The sequence below is a fragment of the Jaculus jaculus genome, chromosome 13 (assembly GCF_020740685.1).
Source record: "Jaculus jaculus isolate mJacJac1 chromosome 13, mJacJac1.mat.Y.cur, whole genome shotgun sequence".
NCBI lineage: Eukaryota > Metazoa > Chordata > Mammalia > Rodentia > Dipodidae > Jaculus > Jaculus jaculus.
In genome coordinates, this window is record NC_059114.1 from 68,019,062 (window position 1) to 68,032,056 (window position 12,995).

Sequence of the window (12,995 nt, forward strand, 5' to 3'; positions counted from 1 at the left end):
GATTCAGCATAGTGCTCAGTGCATAGTAAACTCAAGGGTTACTCTTTGAAACTTTCAAAACATGTCTTAATATTTCAAACCCACAGTGATCAAAACCAACAGTGAAGAATTCATGGATATGCCAGGACAGTTGACCCCCTGGTCATCCATTTCAATGAGAAAGCCTGGCCACAAATCCTCCCAGTATATTTTCCTCAGGATGTCACTGGCCAGGTGTGAATCAGAAGCTACTAATAGAAGATGGCTGGGAAATCAAGGATCTGCCTTTGGGTCAGGAGCAGGGTCATTGTCCCTACACATATAGTGGCATCTGGACTGGCTGAAATCAGGGTTTGCTAAACATTAATACAGCTGCTAAACAGATGCTGAATCTCCATTCTCCTGGCCCTCCAGTGCTGCCTGACAGTAACTGTTTTCCCAAACTTCACGGAACGCATGAATCACTCAGGGGTATTTAAAAATGAAGTTGGAGCAGGGCATGGTGGCTCATGCCTTTGATCCCAGCACTTGGGGGACAGAGGTAGGAGGATCGCCCCAAGTTCAAGGCCACCCTGAGATTATGGAGTGAATTTCAGGTCAGGCTGAGTTAGAGTGTGACCCTGCCTTGAAAAAAGAAAAGGAAAGAAAAAAAAGAAAAGTAAAAGAAAGGAAAGGAAAGAAAAGGAAGATGGGATTCAGCAGATCTGTGGAGTGATCTGAGATCGGCAGTTCTGTCAGACTTCTACAAGGGGATGACGACAAATAACCGAACTTGAAGTCGCATGTGTCCCACTTCAATTAGAGTCAGGGACCCCTCCGTGGTGAAGGTACCCCGAGAGCCGTTTATCATCGTGGACACATCACAGCACGTACTGACACAAACCTAGTTAGTACCACTAGACACGACCTTGATGCCATCAGGAAACAGACGCAGTGACGCTTCAGCATACGAGGCTACTACAGGGAATAATAGTGCATGATGGCTTATAGTCATCATTTTTCCATATAACTGGAAGTGTACTCTAAAACATTCATTTAAAAGTATAGAACAGGGAGCTGGAGAGATGGCTTAGTGCTTAAGTGCTTGCCTGCAAAGCCTAAGGACCCCGGTTCAAGGCTCGATTCTCCAGGACCCACGTTAGCCAGATGCACAAGGGGGCGCACGCGTCTGGAGTTAGTTTGCAGTGGCTGGAGGCCCTGGCATGCCCATTCCCTCTCTCCCTCCCTCTTTCTCTCTCTCAAATAAATGAATAAAAAAAAATTTAAGTATAGAACAGGAAATGACTGACAGTCATTCGCTATCAACCATTATGTACATGCATTATGGTATTGCTGTACTTCTATTCCATTGTGGGCACAGAGGATTCCTTTATACAGTATCACCACAGGAAACTGAGTAAGGCTAAGAATTTTCAGCTCCATCATAATTATTTGGGATGACTGTCATGTATATAGTCTTTTACTGACTAGCTTTTTTTTTTTGATATGTCTGTATTCACAATTTTACTCCATTATAGGAATATCATCTTCACCACTCTCAGAAAATGGAATGACATCCTTAAAAAAGCAAACCTTTGAAGGTGAGAAAACCTCAGCTTAGAGCACCCAGAGAGCGAGCTGTGCACTCAGCAGCCGGGGATTCCAACTGCACATTGGCTGGGTTTTCCCTGTGATGTTTTGCAATATGCCTAACCTTTCAGAGCCCCAGTTTCTTATCATATAAAAGAGAAAAATAAACCAAACTCTTGGTGTGTTTGAGGACTGAGATGACATAAATGTGTCCCATTTGAGTTTCTTGATTAAACAATAAAACCCAGTTTAACTGAGAAAAACAAAAAGCTGAAATGACACTGAATAAACTATTATTCAAGACATATTTTGACTACAAGGGAGAAAGCTCACCATAGTAGTGTACAAATGAGTGTGGTCACTATAACTAGGGTCTTACATTCAGCTTTTTCTAGTTACTATTAAAAGTTCCGGGCTGGAGAGATGGCTTAGCGGTTACGCGCTTGCCTGTGAAGCCTAAGGACCCAAGTTCAAGGCTCGGTTCCCCAGGTCCCACGTTAGCCAGATGCACAAGGGGGCACACGTCTGGAGTTCGTTTGCAGAGGCTGGAAGCCCTGGCGCGCCCATTCTCTCTCTCTCCCTCTGTCTTTCTCTCTGTCTGTCGCTCTCAAATAAATAAATAAATAAATAATTTTTAAAGAATGTAAGATCCAAAATAAGAGTAGGACTGCTTACAGGTAATCTTCCAGACACAAAATGGCCTGGATATCCATGACTTCATACTGCCTGACACTACCCACCTTCATAACAGGAGGAAAAGATGATGACATCAAAATAGAAGAGAGACTAATTGAAAAGAAGGGATTAAAAAAAAGAAAAGAAAAGGGGCTGGAGAGATGGCTTAGCAGTTAAGCGCTTGCCTGTGAAGCCTAAGGACCCCGGTTCGAGGCTCGGTTCCCCAGGTCCCACGTTAGACAGATGCACAAGGGGGCGCACGCGTCTGGAGTTCGTTTGCAGAGGCTGGAAGCCCTGGCGCGCCCATTCTCTCTCTCTCCCTCTATCTGTCTTTCTCTCTGTGTCTGTCACTCTCAAATAAATAAATAAATAAATAAAAATTAAAAAAAAAAGTTCCTTTGGCAAGTATAGTCTACCTTCTGTCTGGGGCTTTAAGGATCAATTTGTTTCTACCAACTTGAGACGCCTGCCTTTCCTTTGAAATGTGGCAACCAAATTCAGCAGTACTCAGCTAGTACCATAGACAGTAGAAAAACACCCACTAAAATGCTTTGCAAACTCTCAATATTCCACTGACCTATATCATATACATATATGTTTGTAACCATATGAAGAAGGGACAGGTGTCTATGGGGCAATTGCATCAACCTATAGCTATAGGAAAACCCAATGGTCCTTCCAAATGAATTGTTTGGGAAGCATTGCTAACTCATCTCTGCGTGTCTAGAGCTGGAGGAACGCCAGGTTACCAGCCTAGGGGATGAAGCGGGCACTGGCCACAGGGTTTTCAGATACTTATGTCTTTGATTTAAAATACAGTGTTTTCTCACCATTTGCATGTTTAACATCCCATGTTTCAACTGTCAGAAACAGCCCACATGATGAGTTCTTTGTCATTTTCCTGACGCAGTGACTTGAATTTTCTTTGAGACTGATATTTCCAAGTGAGTCTTGGCCATTATGTAAATCCTAACAGGCCTGCACAGATCCACCACAGTGCGACTCTTTTACATTTGAATGCTTGTCACCTACACCACTTGTAAAGAAACCTTATTATTACCATTATACTAAAGGACTCTGAACCCAGGAAGTACGTTCAAAGGCCTAGAAAAGTCAACATCAATTAAATACTCAATTAAATTAGAATGGAAGAAGGAAGTTATTTAATGATATTTACTTTACTATCTCAAGAGGTTTAATTTAATATGTAAAGATGTCAGGGACAAGACACTGTATTGAAAACACATTTAAAAGAATAGATGACAAATCATAGACAGGAGAACATTCAAAACAGGCATAAAACAGGCGTATCTGATACTGGACAGCATAGGAAGAATTTTTTTTTTTTTTTTTTTTTTGGAGGGAAGGTCTCACTCTGGCCCAGACTGACCTGGAATTCACTATGTAATCTCAGGGTGGCCTCGAACTCACTGTGATCCTCCTACCTCTGCCTCCTGAGTCAAGCAATGGGATTAAAGGCGTGCACCATGATGCCAAACTTACAAAGAACTCTTTAAAAATATATATATATTTTATCCAGTGTGGTGGCACATGCCTTTAATCTAGACACTTGGGAGGCGAGATAGGAGGATTGCTATGAGTTTAAGGCTACCCTGAGACTACAGAGTAAATTAGAGGTCAGCCTGGACTAGAGCAAGGCCCTACCTCAAAAAGAAAAAAAAAGATTATTTATTCATTTGGGAGAGAGGAAGAAAGAGGCAGATGGAGAGAAAGAGAGAATGGGTGCACCAGGGCCTCTAGCCACTGCAAACTCCAGACTCAAGAGCCACCTTAGGCATCTGGCTTGTATGAGTGCTGGAGAACTGAACCCTGGTCCGTAGGCTTCACAATGAAGTGCTTTAACTGCTAAGCCATCTCTCCAGCCCCAGAGAACTCTTAAAACATCTAGAAAGGAGACTGTCAAATGACTCAGCAGCTAAAACCTTCAAACTTGCAAAACTTGCTAGTCCAGGTTCAATTCTTCAGCACCCAAAAGCAGAGAACAAAGAGGCATATGCACCTGTGACCCTAACGGGCTACAATAATGGGAAACCAAGCCAAAATGAAGCCCAAGAGCCAGCTACTCCTTGCGTTCGTCGCAGTCTGGCAGTTCATTTGCAGTAGCAAGAGACCCTGTCTCAAAGAAGGCAGAACACAGCAGGCTGGAGAGATGGGTCAGCATTTAAAGGCACTTGCTTACAAAGCCTGACGAGCCAGGGGTGGCGCACACCTTTAATCCCAGCACTCAGGAGGAAGAAGTAGGAGGATTGCTGAGAGTTCAAGGCCACCCTGAGACAACATAGTGAATTCCAGGTCAGATTGAGCTAGAGCGAGAACCTGCCTTGAAAAACAACAGCAACAAACAACAAAAAGCCTGAGGGCATGGGTTTGATTCCCAGACACCCCCAAAAAGCCAGATACTCAAAATTCAAGCACAGCCTAGGCTACTTAGTGAGTTCCAGGCCAGCATGGGCTACAGAATGATCCTGTCTCAGAACAAAAAAATAAGGCTGAAGAGGTGGCTCTGAGGTTAAAGGTACTTTTACAAAGCCTGATGACCTGGATTTGATTCCCCAGTACCCACATAAAGCCAGATGCACAAAGTGATGCATGCATCTGGAGTTCATTTACAGTAGCAGGAGGCCCTGGTATACTCGTAACACCTTTCTCTCTCTCTCTCTCTCTCTCTCTCTCTCTCTCTCTCTCTCAATCTCTCTCTCAAATAAATAAATACACACATATATACAAATGACTCAAATAAATACCTGAATGAATAAATGACAGTGTTGCAGCTATTAAAATAAGTTAAAAATCTTAAATATAATGCTGAGTAAAAGAAGGCAATGTACAAAGCCTTGGTGCTGTGATTCCAACTGTATGACATTCTGGAAAAGGCAAAACTGGAAAAAAAGAGCAAGACCCCTAGTCTCTATGTGTAGGGGAGCAAGGAATGACTCCAGAGAGCAGAGTATACTTAAAGCAGGGAAAATGTCCTCTGTGGTCTTATAGTGGTAGATACGTGTTAATAAACATGTGTTAAAACCCAGAGGAAACTCTAATGTAAACAATAGACTTTAAGTTATAAAGACATGGTAACTTATGTTCACAGAATGTAACAAATGTCATTCATAATTTTTTTTATTTCTTTGGAGCTCCTTAAAAAATAGGACTGGGGGCTGGAGAGATGGCTCAGCAGTTAAGGCACTTGCCTGCAAAGCCTAAAGACCCAAGTTCAAGTCCCCAGGACTCACATAAAGCCAGATGCAGAAAGTAGTACACACATCCAGAGTTCGTTTGCGAGGCCCTGGCATGCCCATTTTTTATCTCGCTGACTCTCTTCTGACTCGGTCTTCTTGCAAATAAATAGATAAATACTTAACAACAGCTACGGAAATAGTACTGGGAAGCCAAGCAGTCTGGTGCACAACTTTAATCCCAATACCCGGGAGGCATAGGCAGGAAGACCCCTGTGACTTCCCAGCCAGCCTGGGACTAAAAGTGAGTTTCAGGTCAGCCTGGGCTAGAGTGAGACCCTACCTCAAAAAAAAGAAAGAAAAGGTCTGGGATGGAACCCAGGGCCTCTCGCTTGGTTAGGCAAGTAAGTGATCTACCGCTAAGCCACACCCAAGCCCTTACACAGTGTGTTGGTTATGGGTGTGGAGGAGGGGTAGGAGGTCAGGAAAGGGACAAGAAATGTGAGAACTCTTGTTTCTGCAGGAACTAAATACTCAATGTTTTGCAATATCCTTAACCTTTCTGAGTCCCATTTTCTTATCATATAAAAGAGAAAAATAATGCCAAGCTCTTGGTGGTTTTGAGCAAACACAAAATTGCTGCTAAAATTCAATCTATTTTTAAAATACACATAATTAATTTACAGACATGTCAACAAATATTTCCATAGTGTAGTAATTACAAAGAAAACTTAAGATGCCTGCCTATTCATTTACTTAGTGTGTGGCCATAGAAATGAATACATCATCATTTTATTTATTTATTCTTGCAAAAACAAAAGCAAGCTTCATGTAACTTGCTAATTGGTAGCACACTGTCTAGAAATGGGCCTGATAAACAATGTGCAAAATGTTACTTATCCAGCAGTGTGCTGCCTTAGCAAGGTTGTGTGTTTATTCACCAAAGGTTAATGACCATATGACCCGGCCAAAGGCTTTACTTCAATAAAGTGACTAAATGTTAATAACTCCATAACTTGTCCAGCAAGCAGACAAGGACAAGCAATGCTTAAGTATAGGTGTTTCCTTTACAAAATCATTCTCGTCATATTGTTTTAGGATTGGAAAGGACATTTCTCCCTCCCCCACCCCTTGTTTTCTGATCCTGAATGTTATTTGTCACAGCTGCTTATCATTTAATACTAATAGAATTTAATGGGTATTATTTTTGCCCTCCTTTCCTCTCCTCTTTCCTCCTTCCTTCCTTCCTCCCATCCCTTCCTTCCTTCTTTCCAGCCTTCTTTTTAATTTATTATATTCTACAAAGAAATTCAAACAGTCTACTGTTGTGTAAAATAGTTTTGTGACATAAATATTCTGGTAGAGAATGCAGTAGTGTGCAGTGATTTCATATCCATTTTCCAAGTTGTCTTGTGCACATGTTTATTTTTATGTGCTTTTCCTCAGACCCAAAAGCATGGAGGCAGCTGACTATAGACTGAAACCTCTAAAGCACTAAGTTAAAAAGTGAATCTTGGGCTGGAGGGATTGTTTAGCGGCTAAGGCACTTGCTTGCATAGCCAAAAGACCCAGATTCGATTCCCCAGGACCTGCATAAGCCAGATACACAGGGTGGCACGTGCATCTGTAGTTCATTGCAGCGGCTGGAGGCCCTGGTGGGCCCATTCTCTATCTGCCATTCTCTCTCTCCCTCTTTCTCTCAGTCAAATAAATAAAAATAAAAATAAAATAGCAGGCTGGAGAGATGGTTTAGAGGAAAGGCATTTGTCTGCAAAGACAAAAGACCCAGGTTCGAGTCTCCAGAACCCACATAAACCAGATGCACAAGGAGCCGCATGTGTCTGAAGTTCATTTGCAGTGTCTGGAGGCCCTGGTGTGCCCATTCTCTCTCTTCCTCTCTCTGCCTCTTTCTCTCTCAAATAAATACATAAGATGAAATAACTTCTTTAAAAAAATAAAACATATATTTTTTTTTAAAAAAAGTGAATCTTATCAGGTGTGGTGGCACATGCCTTTAATCCTAGCACTCAGGAGACAGAGGTAGGATGCTGTGAGTTCAAGGTCAGGATGGGATTACATAGTAAATTCCAGTTCAGCCTGAGCTATAGTGAGACCTTGCCTCAAAAAAAAAGAAAAGTAAAATAAAATAAATAAATAAATCTTACCTCATTTATATTGTTTTTCTCATGTTCTTTGTCACAGTGAGAGAAAGCTGACTGTCACACCCAGTAGCCATGTACGACAAGCTTAGTCAGAGGTTATTATGGAATTCAAAGTTGAGCTGTTAATTCACTCCGGACCTGCCTTATTAGCACCATGCTAATTCATAGCAATAAATACATCTAATTAATCTTATGTGTGTTGTATGCTCTGTTGTTCTATTCTGTTTGAAAGGTTGATATGTGGTTGGAGGGGTGGCTCAATGGTTGAAGGCACTTGTTTGCAAAGGCTGTAAGTTTGATATCCCAACACCCATATAAAGCCAGATATACAAAGTGGGACATATATCTGGACTTGCAGGAGAAAAAAGGGCCCTGACATGCCCATTTTCTGTCTCTGTCTCTGCTTCTGTCTCTTTTTCTTTTTCTATCTCTCTCTCTCAAATAAATAAAAGTATTTTTAAAAAGAAGAAGACAAAACAAAAGCTATGACTAGAGAGATTGCTCAGTGCTTAAGGCACTTGCCTGCAAAGCCTAAGGACCCATGTTTGACTCTCCAGATCCCATGTAATCCAGACACACAAAGGTGAGGCAAGCATAAGGTAGCACATGCCCACTAGGTGGTGCAAGTGTCTGGAGTTTAATTATAGCAGCTGAGGCCCTGGTGCACTAATTCTCTTTCTCTTTCTCTCTAAAAATTAAAACAAAAGCTAACATATCAGCCACAATGTCTGACATGTACAGAACCAGAAACTCCAACTCTTAACTCCTCTATGATCCTGCCTTAGATAGGAATTCAATACTCTCCTTGATGTGTACACTTCTTTGATAATTAGCTTTCAATATTTATTTAATATTTATTTAAGAGAGAAAGAAAGAAACAGATAGAAAGAGAGATAGAGAAAAAACAGGCACACCAGGACCTCTAGCCACTTGAAATAGACTCCAGACACATGCGCCACCTTGTGCATATGGCATTTATGGGTACTGGAGAGTCAAACCTGGGTCCTTAGGCTTTATAAACAGTCCCCAGGTCTGCTTTCTTTAAGTTCCTTAGTCAGTTACCTACTACTTGAATTTTTTACCTATAACCTTGTTAGTAAACAAAATGTGCTCTCCCTCATAAGAAAAAGGTGAGCTCCTCTTTCAAATGTGTGCTTCCTCAATTGAATTTCAACCATGAGCCCACTCAGTTACATACTGTTTGTTTGAGATCATGTTATGCCACCCTCCCACAAATTCTTCCCTCTTCATCAACATGGGTCCTTAATCTCCTACAGCTATATTTTCTTGATGTAGAACCCATGCACTAAATACAGTTTATATTTGATTTGGCTAGTATGACTCCAGTGGCAGACATTATACTTTTTTTATATTGATTTATTTATTTGAGAGTAAAAATAGAGAGGGAATGGGCATGCCAAAGCCACTTGATGCTGCAAATGAACTCCAAAAGTATGTGTCACTTTGTGTGTGTGGGTTTATGTGGGTACTGGGGTATTGAGTTCAGGTAGGCAGGCATTTCAAGCAAGTACCCTTAATTGCTGAGCATCTTCCCTAGCCCTGACAAATAATATTCTTGATCACTGTGAGAATATAGCTAAAATCAAATATCTAAAATAAAGTTTATGTAAGGTCATGTTTATGCAAAGTATTATTTTGCTGTAATTTCAAAGTCTTAACAAGTCTCTTCAAAAAAGGAACCCATTGTCAATATGATTCACTTTGATTTGCTAATAATTCACTGAACTCTTTCGATGCTCACTACTCCATGAATCATGCTGCAAGGTATCTTAAATGGGGATGGCATTGTTTCCATGGATGGAAATCATCTGCCTTCAGCTCAGTCCTATGGTTTTTGCTATAGAACATATGCAGCCTCTGTCAGTTGGCTCGAGTGGCCTTTGAGTAATTATCACCTATATCACCTATATGCGATTTACTGAAATAGCTATTTTCCATCACTTCCAAAAGCCATCATTGCCAGCTATCTGTGGCTCTTATGTCTGACAAGAATTCGTGAACACCAACCAGAATACAAGGATCAAAAATCCATGTCTGCCCACAGGTGCAAGGCAGTGCAGTATGTTTTAAAGATGACTGCCCCCAGCTCACAGCACAAGACAGTATGATGCACTTCCAAGGTGACAGGGCCTGGCTCATAGTGCAGTAGTTGTTGCACTTTGCTTTAAGCTGCAGGCACAAAGCATCTAACCAACAGCAGCTGATAGGAGGAAAGGGATTGTTGTGCTTACAATGTGAGGGGAAGCCCCATAATGGCAGGAGAAAAATAAGGCATGAGCAGAGGCTGGATAACATCAGGTGGGCAACAGCAACAGGAGAGTGTGCCAAACACTAGCAAGGGAAAGCTGGCTGTGTCACCCATAAGGCTGCACCCAACAGCACACCTCCTCCAGTAAGGATCTAATTCCCAAATTGCCATCAGCTCGGGATCATGCATTGAGAACACATAACTTTATCCAGGGTGCAGGGGGGGAAACACCTGAATGAAACCACCACATTCCACCCCTGGCTCCATAAACTGATGACTATCCATGATGTAAAATGCAATGCATTCAGTTCAACTTTAAAAATCCCCATAGTTTGCATCAGTCCCAATGCTGTTCAAACATCCCCATAGTCCAACGCCTTTTAACTGAGCCATAATACTAATACTAATACTAATACTAATGCTAATACTAATACTAATACTAATACTAATACTAATACTAATAATGGTACAGAATAAGCATTCAAACTGCAAAATACGGCATGGGACATAACAAGAAAATATTGAACCAATAGAAGACCTAAACTAAACAGGGAAAATAATTAGGTTCCATAGTTCAAAGTAAGATATCTAACCAGTCTCTGGAGTTGCAAGTCTAACCCTCCAGCTGGACTGCTCAAAAACCAGGAGAAAAGGCCGGGCATGGTGGCGCACACCTTTAATGCCAGCACTTGGGAGGCAGAAGTAGGAGGATCACGGTGAGTTTGAGGCCACCCTGAGACTGCAGAGTGAAATCCAGGTCAGCCTGGGTAGACTGAGACCCAATCTTGAAAAAACAAAAACAACCAAAAAGCAAAAAACAAAAATCCTGGAGAAAAACTCCATCTGAGCTGGCAGCTGTCCTTGGCAGTCATCCCATAATCCTGGCATCTCCATTGGGTCTCCACTGCAACCCACAGTTCATCCTCATGGCTCCATCAGGCCTCCAGGCAGGTAATCCAATAAGTCTGCTTCATATTGCCCATGGCCATTTCCAAACTTCAAAACCATATTGTAAATCCAATAACCCTTTGTTTTCCTGCATGTATTATATCCCGTAGTACCAGGCAGTTAATCTAGATAGGGAATGAAGCCGATTTGAAAGAGCAGGATACTCCCTCACTTCTGGCTGGAGGACTAGAAATGGAAGTAAACAAAGAGATGGAAATACTAAAGGAAAATACAGTGGAAAACAAAATTGGGAAATCCCTTTTAAGAAGCTTCTAGGGTGTCACCCAAACAGAATTGGTCATGTGGAGGACTGAACCAGAAGACAAGATGTAGGAAATAATAGACTGGGAGTCCAAAAACTATGATAAGGTCCAAAAATGATGGCGATTTCTAAAACCTGTGCAACCATAACATGAGAGAAATGGGGGACATCCTAAAAAGACCAAATATACAAAGTATGAGCTTATAAGAAGGGGAAGAAATATAGGCCAAACATATAGAGAATACCTTCAACAAAATTGTCAACAAAATGTTTTTTTATTATTTTTATTTATTTCCTTGAGAGTGACAGACAGAGAGGAGGAGAGAGAGAGAAAGAGAGAGAGAAAGGGAGAGAATGGGCATGCCAAGGCTTCCAGCCACTGCAAATGAACTCCAGACACGTGTGCCCCCTTGTGCATCTGGCTAACATGGGTCCTGGGGAATCGAGCCTCAAACCAGGGTCCTTAGGCTTCACAGGCAAGCGCTTAACTGCTAAGCCATCTCTCCAGCCCTCAACAAAAATTTTTAAGAATTTATTAATCACACAAATATACAGAACATCAAGTAGGACCAAACAAGAGATTCTTAATGACACACCATGGCTAAAGCTCTAAACACTGAAAACAACTAGAGAATACTAAAAGCAGCAAGAGAAAAACAGCCCATTACATACAAAAACAAACCCATCAAAATTACCTCTGATATTCTATTGAAACTCCAAAACCAAGAAGGGTTTAAAATAGAGTACTCCAAATTTTAAAGGAGCATGGATGCCAACCCAAGCTGCTATACCCAGCAAAAGTATACCTCATAATAGCTGATGAAAAAAAAAACAACAACTTTACCTCATACAAGCCAGCTCTATGGATATGTGAGAACAAAATCAGCCCACAAATAATACTGCATGGAACACTCCACACAGAAGAGATGAATAACCAATACTACAACAGATGTGAAAATATACAAAGCTCAAGAAAGTACCAAATTCCACAAAGCCTTCATTACAGAGATTAATCAGAAAAAAAAAGTTATAACTCTAATCTTAATAGACTTATCTTTCCAGAGAAATTCAAAAAATCATAGGGACATACTATAAAAGCATATACTCCACAAAGTATGAAAATCTGAAAGAAATGGATGATTTCCTTGATCTATATGACCTACCTAAATTAAATCAAAATGAGATTAATCACTTAAATAGACCTATAACAAACATGGAGATCCGAACAGTTATCAATAATCTCCCAACTAAAAAAAGCCCAGGCCCGGACGGATTCACTGCTGAATTTTACCAGACTTTTAAGGAAGAGCTAACACCATTGCTTCTTAAGCTTTTCCAGGAAATAGAAAAAGAAGGAATTCTACCAAACTCCTTCTATGAGGCCAGCATCACCCTGATACCAAAACCAGGCAAAGATAGAACAAAAAAAGAAAATTACAGACTTAACTCTCCAATCAAAAGACACAGGTTAGGGGCTGGAGAGATGGCTTAGCGGTTAGGCGCTTGCCTGTGAAGCCTAAGGACCCCGGTTCGAGGCTTGGTTCCCCAGGTCCCACGTTAGCTAGATGCACAAGGGGGCGCACGCATCTGGAGTTCGTTTGCAGTGGCTGGAAGCCCTGGCATGCCCATTCTCTCTCTCTCCCTCTATCTGTCTTTCTCTCTGTGTCTGTCACTCTCAAATAAAAAAAAAAAAAAAAAAGACACAGGTTGGGTCTGAAAAATGGATCCAAGGCTGGGTGTTGTGGCCCATGCCTTTAATCCCAGAACTTTGGAAGCAAAGGTAAGAGGATCACCATGAATGTGAGGCCAGCCTGGGACTACAGAGTAAGTTCCAGGTCAGCCTGGGCTAGAGTAAGAACCTACCTCCAAAACTAAAAGAAAATAGAAAAAAAAATCTTGCTAGATATCCTTCTGAATGGCTTAGTGGTGCACCCATA